Raw genomic sequence first — 8049 nt, 5'->3', positions numbered from 1 at the left:
GTTGTGGATGCTTGCAATGGGGGTTAATCATAAGTGGATGCTTGTCCAAGTAAGGATAGTACCCAAGCACCGGTCCACCCACATATCAAATTATCAAAGTACCAAACGCAAATCATATGAACGTGATGAAAACTAGCTTGACAATAATTCCCATGTGTCCTCAGGAGCGCTTTCCTTCATATAAGAGTTTGTCCAGGCTTGTCCTTTGCTACATAAAGGATTGGGCACCTTGCTGCACATTATTTATTTTATTACTTGCTACTCGTTACAAATTACCTTATCACAAAACTATCTGTTACCGATAATTTCAGTGCTTGCAGAGAATACCTTACTGAAAACTGCTTATCATTCCCTTCTGCTCCTCGTTGGGTTCGACACTCTTACTTATCAAAAAGTCTATGATAGATCCCCTACACTTGTGGGTCATCGGGGCGCGGCCCCCCTTTCCTTCTCCTTCCCCCTTTCCCCTTTCGATAAAAGGAATGGGGGGCGAAAGTTTCATAAGTCTGAAACATATGAAAAGTTCAAAGAATTTCAGAGTGAAGTGGAAAATCATCGTAACAAGAAAATAAAGTTTCTACGATCTGATCGTGGAGGTGAATATTCGAGTTATGAGTTTGGTCTTCATTTGAAACAATGTGGAATAGTTTCGCAACCCACGACACCTGGAACACCACAACATAATGGTGTGTCCGAACGTCCTCATCGTACTTCATTGGATATGGTGCGATCTATGATGTCTCTTACCGATTTACCGCTATCGTTTTGGGGTTATGCTTTAGAGACGGCTGCATTCACGTTAAATAGGGCACCATCTAAATCTGTTGAGATGACACCATACGAACTGTGGTTTAGCAAGAAACCTAAGTTGTTGTTTCTTAAAGTTTGGGGTTGTGTTTCTTATGTGAAAAAACTTCAACCTGATAAGCTCGAACCCGAATTGGAGAAATGTGTCTTCATAGGATACCCAAAGGAGACTGTTGGGTACACCTTCTATCACAGATCTGAAGGCAAGATTTTCGTTGCTAAGAATGGATCCTTTCTAGAGAAGGAGTTTCTCTCGAAAGAAGTGAGTGGGAGGAAAGTAGAACTTGATGAGGTAATTGTATCTTCTCCCGAATTGGATAGTAGTTCATTACAGAAATCAGTTGCAGTGATTACTACACCAATTAATGAGGAAGCTAATGATGATGATCATGAAACTTCAGATCAAGTTTCTGCGGAACCTCGTAGGTCAACCAGAGTACGGTCCGCACCAGAGTGGTACGGTAATCCTGTTTTGGAGGTCATGTTACTTGACCATGATGAACCTACAAACTATGAGGAAGTGATGATGAGCCAGATTCCGTGAAATGGCTTGATGCCATGAAATCTGAGATAGGATCCATGTATGAGAACAAAGTGTGGACTTTGGTTGACTTGCCCGATGATCGGCAAGCAATAGAGATTAAATGGATCTTCAAGAAGAAGGCCTACGCTGACGATAATGTTACTGTCTACAAATCTTAACTTGTTGCGAAAGGTTTTCGACAAGTTCAAGGAGTTGACTATGATGAGACCTTCTCACCCGTAGCGATGCTTAAGTCTGTCCGAATCATGTTAGCAATTACCGCATTTTATGATTTTAAGTGCATCTAGTGCCACCCCTAGTAGGTTTTGGAGTATTAACGACAAACCTGGTTGAGGGACTAATGTGTTGGTGAGAATTGTAGGACAACACAGGTAGTAGTCCCTCATTGATTCGGTTTACCTACAGGAGAAGACCCCTAAACATGTATGAAGACATTGAAGACAAAGGTGGTATGTGAAGACATTCACATTGAATACTATGACAAGATAAGACATTGCGTGAAGACTATGGAGCGCGAAGACTTAGCTGTTTCGCTGTTTCCTTTTCTTCTTTGTTGAGTCATAGGAACCACCGTACTGTTAAGTGGGGTCCCAGTGAACAAAGTCAGAGTGACTGAAGTGATGCTTAACCAAAACCCTATGCCTTCGAGCGAAGACAATGGGAGTAAAACTTATCCAGAGTTGGATAAGTTAGCTTTACTTGTAGCCCAAGTAAAGTTGCCGCGTGTGTTTGAAATCTGACCATTGGAACACGTGTCAGTTCCTTAGTGACCCAGGGTCATTTTGGACAAATCAGGTCAGGTTGCCTAGTGGCTATAAATAGCCCACCCCCTACACCATAAATTGGTGGCTTCTTAGAGTTAGTGCACAACTTTTGTCATTTGAGAGCAACCCACCTCGAAGCCTTTGAGAGTGAAATCCTTGCGCGGACAAAGCCCTAAACACCCAAAGCCAAAGAGTGTTAGGCATCACTGAAGTCTTCATGTCTGTGTGATCTGAAGACTTGTTACACTTGAGGACTGTGAATCCTCCAGACGGTTAGGTGTCGCGTTCTGAGCATCCAAGAGTCATTGTGGATCGCCGGTGAACGAAGTCTGTGAAGGTTTGGAAGTCTACCTTGAAGACTTACCAGAGTTGATATGGGCATGATGGAGGAGGTGAAGCCCAATTTCAGGACTCCACCAAGCTAGGCGTGTCATTGTTATTTTTAATAATTAGATTTTTAATGATTGTGAGTTTTGGCCTGGTTTTGGGCCTGTCCAACCAAGTCAGGTCGAGGCCCATTAGGCTGGGCGCCTCACCCCTCCATATAAGGAGTTGGGGCGCATTAGTTTTAGGGGTTGGAGACTTTTAGTCGAAAACTATCGAGTTGTGTTTCCTCGGTGAAGCATCCCTCTGGGGACGACGATGCCGTTTATCTAATAAAGATTGCTGTGGAGGTTCTTGTGTTCAGCAAGGATTATCGTGCTTTGGTTTGAGGCGTGGTGATCTTCATCATGTTGCTTGCTGGATTTGTTTCCTCATCTTCAGGTTACGTGGATTACTCCCGTGATTAGAAGTTTTTCTATTTTATTGTCTTGCGGTGAAAGATCGGGCAAGAACTATAGGATCATCACGTTGATCCTTATTATGTGGTATCAGATTACTGGGTTTCTCACCACGAGTTCATCGTGTTGAGATTGCATCATTGCCGCCAGTATGTTCTATGGAGAGTTCTCGTGGATCACGGTGCAATTTGCTATTCGGCGAGGAGATTAGTGGCGGCAAATTCGCGAGGGCCGAGCACGCTTGGATCTGTGTCTTGGCAGAGAGTTCGTCTTCCAGTCAGATCAAACTGAGGGCGTCGGTGCTATCAATTTTCCTTGCGATCTCAGCGAGGTTTGGTCGCTCAGATAGGAAGGACGCGCTGTTTTCGGCTGACTCCGGATTTTCAGGAAGCAGAGCGATTTGGTTGGTACGTGATGGAGTACTAGTTTGTTTTGGAGTTCTGTGATCAGCTTGCCGGATTTTTAAATTAGTTAAATCCTAATTAGTTAAGGCAGGAGAGAGAAGATTTTCTTGTTTCAGTATGTTTGGAAACCAACTTACGGTAGAGTCGAGCTCGTGGTAAAAAAACTGCGATTTTATTATCTGTTCGCCAGATTCTCGACTGGATGAGAATTCTAAGGAACGTGCTCGGGCTGAGATAGATGATATACAAAAGATCATTAAAGAGATGCGGGCGGAATTACAAAAGCCCATTACAGTTTTTCTTGTGCATACTATGCAGCATTCTGCGAAGGTAATTTCCAAGGACACGTCCATGGTGAAGATAAATGATGTTAACGAGGACAACGAGGCAAAGACAACACGTACTGGTTCTAAGGAGGACAAGGCTGATGTTGACATGATTTTGGTGGACGATGTTGTACCATTGAGTGGGTTGAATATGCAACTCAAGAGGGTACATGATGAAGCTTGCAAAACAGTTGACAAGGGTCAGCGGTGGAGTTTATTTCAGACTCAGTGTATGATTAAAGGCAAAGCATGCATGTTGATGATTGATGGTGGTAGCTATACTAATGGCATAAGCAAGGCAATGGTGGCATCATTGGGGTTGTCCACATGGCGTATTCCTAAACCTAAGCATCTTGAGTGGTTGAATAGCTGTGGTATGCTGAAGGTTACTCATAAAGTGCGTGTGCCATTTACAGTTGGTGACTATGTTGATGTGGTAGAATGTGATGTGTTGCCATTGGAGGTGTGTGGGCTGTTACTTGGACGTCCATGGCAGTATGATCGCAATGTTACACATGCTGGGAGAGCAAATACATATTCTTTTGTGCATGATGGCAAACAACAGACTTTGAAGCCTATGAAGGATAATCAAATAAAGTCTAATGTGGAGCTGGTGGTACACAAGGAGAGGTTGCGCAAGGCTAAGCCGCCAAGGTTAGCTAAGCTGCAGCATGAGGAGCATGATGCATAGAGCGACATTGTTGATATTGCTTCAGCTATACCTGTAGATGACAAGCATGTTGTTCTTGTTAGTGACAAGCCAGTTGAAGTACAGCCTCTTTCTGATGAGAGGAAGGATGTTGCAGCATGTGTTACAATTCCAGTTTGTGTTGACATAGGTGTTCAGACTGATGATATTTGTGCTGATCATATCCCAGTGCATGAGGTGCTTCGGAGCAACAAGCGCAGTTTTGTTAGCGCACCTGCGAGGCGTTTTGTTGGAGCAGCAGTGCGGATGCACAAAGGCAAGGATGGACATGTTCATCAGTTGTGTGGCCCATGCATTACTCATCTTTTGCGGGGTAGTGCAAAGCAGGCTCATGTTCACAAACAAAGGGCTCCAGCAAAGGTGGACAAGAAGAAGGTGGTGGCGCCTATGCCCAGGTGTGTGTGGAGAAGAAAGGCACCCACAGCTGAACCAACTCGAGCAAACCAAGAGGGAGGATGTGGAGTGGTAGGCAAGCGAGACTTGAAGATGGCGAAGACGCGTAATGCTTTTGTTGATATCACGCCACCCTTTCCAGCAGACCCTCACACGTTGAGGACAACGCTTTTTGAAGGGGGGGGGATGATATGGGCACGACGGAGGAGGTGAAGCCCAATTTCAGGACTCCACCAAGCTAGGCGTGTCATTGTTATTTTTAATAATTAGATTTTTAATGATTGTGAGTTTTGTCCTGGTTTTGGGCCTGTCCAACCAAGTCAGGTCGAGGCCCATTAGGCTGGGTGCCTCACCCCTCCATATAAGGAGTTGGGGCACATTAGGTTTAGGGGGTGGAGAATTTTAGTTGAAAACTATCGAGTTGTGTTTCCTCGGTTAAGCATCCCTCTGGGGACGACGATGCCGTTTATCTAATAAAGATTGCTGCGGAGGTTCTTGTGTTCAGCAAGGATTATCGTGCTTTGGTTTGAGGCGTGGTGATCTTCATCACGTTGCTTGCTGGATTTGTTCCCTCATCTTCAGGTTACGTGGATTACTCCCGTGATTAGAAGTTTTTCTATTTTATTGTCTTGCGGTGAAAGATCGGGCAAAAACTATAGGATCATCACGTTGATCCTTATTAAGAGTGATTGAGCGAGGACTGGGTGTCCTTAGCTCAAGGGGAATAAGGTGAAGACACGGTCTTCTGAGTTAAATCTCAGCCTCCCTAACCAGACGTATAATTGTCACAGCAATTGGAACTGGTCCAACAAATCATTGTCTTCAACAAGCAACTGGTTCTATCCTTCTCATCTCTTTATTTACAGTTGGTCCTTGTGAATTCATTTCCTGTTTGCATTGTCCATTTGTCTTCACTATGTGACTGTTTGTTCTGATTGGTTTCATACTATCTTCCATCCTGATCCGTACTGCCTAGTTGCTATTAGTCTTTGTGCTCTCACTTCATTGAATACTTGACTATGGCTTGTCTAGTGTAGTCTACCTTCTGCTACATGGTTATAGGTTCATTTCTATCGTTTGTCTTTGAAACTCCCATGTTTTTAAGACTTCCATAAAAATCGCCTATTCACCCCCCTCTAGTCGATAACTAGCACTTTCAATAGGTATCAAAGCAAGGTACTCCCTTGTTCTGTGTGATTCGGTTTAACCACCTGGAGTTTTAGCTATGTCAACTGTAGGGATAATCAAAGCCTCTGCTGCGTGCCCTGTCTTTGATGGCACTGATTATCCCAAATGGAAGACTATGATGAGGAAGCCACTCCTTGCAATGGACAGTGAGCTTTGGACGGTCACGGAGATTGGCCTCACCGACTTATGCAAGATGGCTGATGTCGAAGACATTCAGAAGTTCACTCTGCTGGATGTCAAGGCGAAGGACATTATATGCTCCTCTCTGTCCAGAGATGAGTTCAGGCACATCATGCATCTCTGCAATGCAAAGCTTATATGGGATCAGATTTCTGATGTTTATGAAGGTCATCGGACACGTCAGCATCCCTGGTTCCTCGACTTCAAGGAGTCACTTAAAACAATGTCTCCCGAACCCGAGCCATCCTCTCCCACCTACTGCTTCATGGCACGCGGTGCCAAGGTAAACTCACGCAATTCTCACTATCAAACATCCAGTGAAGATGACTCTGATTCTGGTTCCAAACCTAGCTACAAAACACTTGCTAAAATTTCAACTGAACAACAGAAAGCTATGGAACATATTCAAAAATTGTTAGACAAAAGCGATGACCTGTTGGACGCTGAAATGACTCGATCTAAGTCCTTAATTGAAGACATAAAAAATCTTCATGTTAAGTATGGGGAACTTGAAAGTCATCATGAAACGCTCTCAACAACTCATGAAAAGCTTTCCTATGATTATCTTCAAAGGAAGCAATAACTTGAGAAATTGAGAGCGGTTCATGAAGATCTTCAAAAGGAAAACAAGTCACTTCGCGCTCAACAGATCAGTCCCGCTCAGGAAGGATTTGAACCACCATGTCTTAAATGCCTTGAGCATGATAGCGCTACTTCTGTTGTTGAATGTTCTACTGCTACTACTGTTGCAATATCTTCAACTGTTGATGTGGTAACTAACCCCTCTGCTGAGGATGCCACTGCTATTGCTGATGAAAATGCTAGGTTGAAGACATTGCTTGAAACAGGGATGTACAAAAGTCTCAAAGGGCATCAGACACTATGTAATGTCCTCAGAAGGCAGATTCTGAATCGAAACCCTAGGAAAGAGGGTGTTGGGTTCGAAAGGAAAATGAATGCTGATGGCTCTTACTGGAAGCCTGAGCAGTACCCCAAAACCACATGGGTTGCTGCAAAGGAACCTTCAGTGGATCCATCCACCCTATCTGGCTTCACTTGTGCTAATCCTATTGTCATTGATGAATCCTTTGATGCAAACTATAAACTGTTTAAGAATCAGAATGGTGAAGTGTTTGCCAGGTATATTGGTACTAACTGTAGGAATGGGCCACCTATGAAGAAAGTCTGGGTGCCCAAAAGGTGTCTGGAGAATCTTCATGTGAATGTCGTCATGACACCACAAGGGAAGAAGACACATCCCAGACCACAAGCTTCATATGGTCCAAAGGCTTCATACAGACAAAGGACTCACCTTAGTCGCACTAACACAAATGTTTTGCAAGGAAATCATACCCAGGCCTATGAATATGAGTGTGTTTCATCAAACCGCCATGTTCATAAGACCAAGAACTACTATGCTTATTCTTATGAGTATTATTGACCTCCTGCAAAACTATTTGCCAAGGCTTCGAAGCCAAAGTTCTCAGATGCTGCACTTAGACTCATTGCTTCGAAGCCACCCTTGAAGATGTGGGTGGCTAAGAAAGCTTAACTCTCTTTTTCAGGGAAAGGTCTCCAGTCAAAAATCAAATGCGTCTGAAGCTATTTCTGGGGACCTAAACATCTTGTAGGGCGCAAGATCAAATGCCCAAATGGTCTTGTTATGTATTTTGTTCCTGAGTCGCTTGCTATTTGTCCTATCAGTCCTAACCTCGATCTAAGCTTTCATAATCCACTTGCTCATCAAATGTTTATGCTTCACAATGCTCTTCGTGAAGCCTATCCCCCTAAATGCACTGTAGGGTATGACACCAGCTGCTTCAGAATGGATTATTGATAGTGGATGTACTAATCACATGATTGGCGAACAAAGTCTTCTCATGGACTCAACCTTACGTCCATCTGACAAAAGTCACATCACATTTGTTGATACTGGTAAAAGCAAGGTATTG

The 8049-nt window shown here is 43.7% G+C and overlaps 1 pseudogene; it reads left to right on the top strand.

Annotated features, from left to right (window-relative positions):
- The first annotated feature begins 3652 nt into the window (after window positions 1-3652).
- On the top strand, window positions 3653-7649 carry LOC119357936 (annotated as a pseudogene).
- The last annotated feature ends 400 nt before the right edge of the window (window positions 7650-8049 follow it).

The sequence above is a fragment of the Triticum dicoccoides genome, chromosome 2A (genome assembly GCF_002162155.2).
Source record: "Triticum dicoccoides isolate Atlit2015 ecotype Zavitan chromosome 2A, WEW_v2.0, whole genome shotgun sequence".
Lineage (NCBI taxonomy): Eukaryota > Viridiplantae > Streptophyta > Magnoliopsida > Poales > Poaceae > Triticum > Triticum dicoccoides.
Note: the sequence above shows the minus strand (reverse complement) of the source record. Positions and strands in the feature narration are given on the sequence as shown.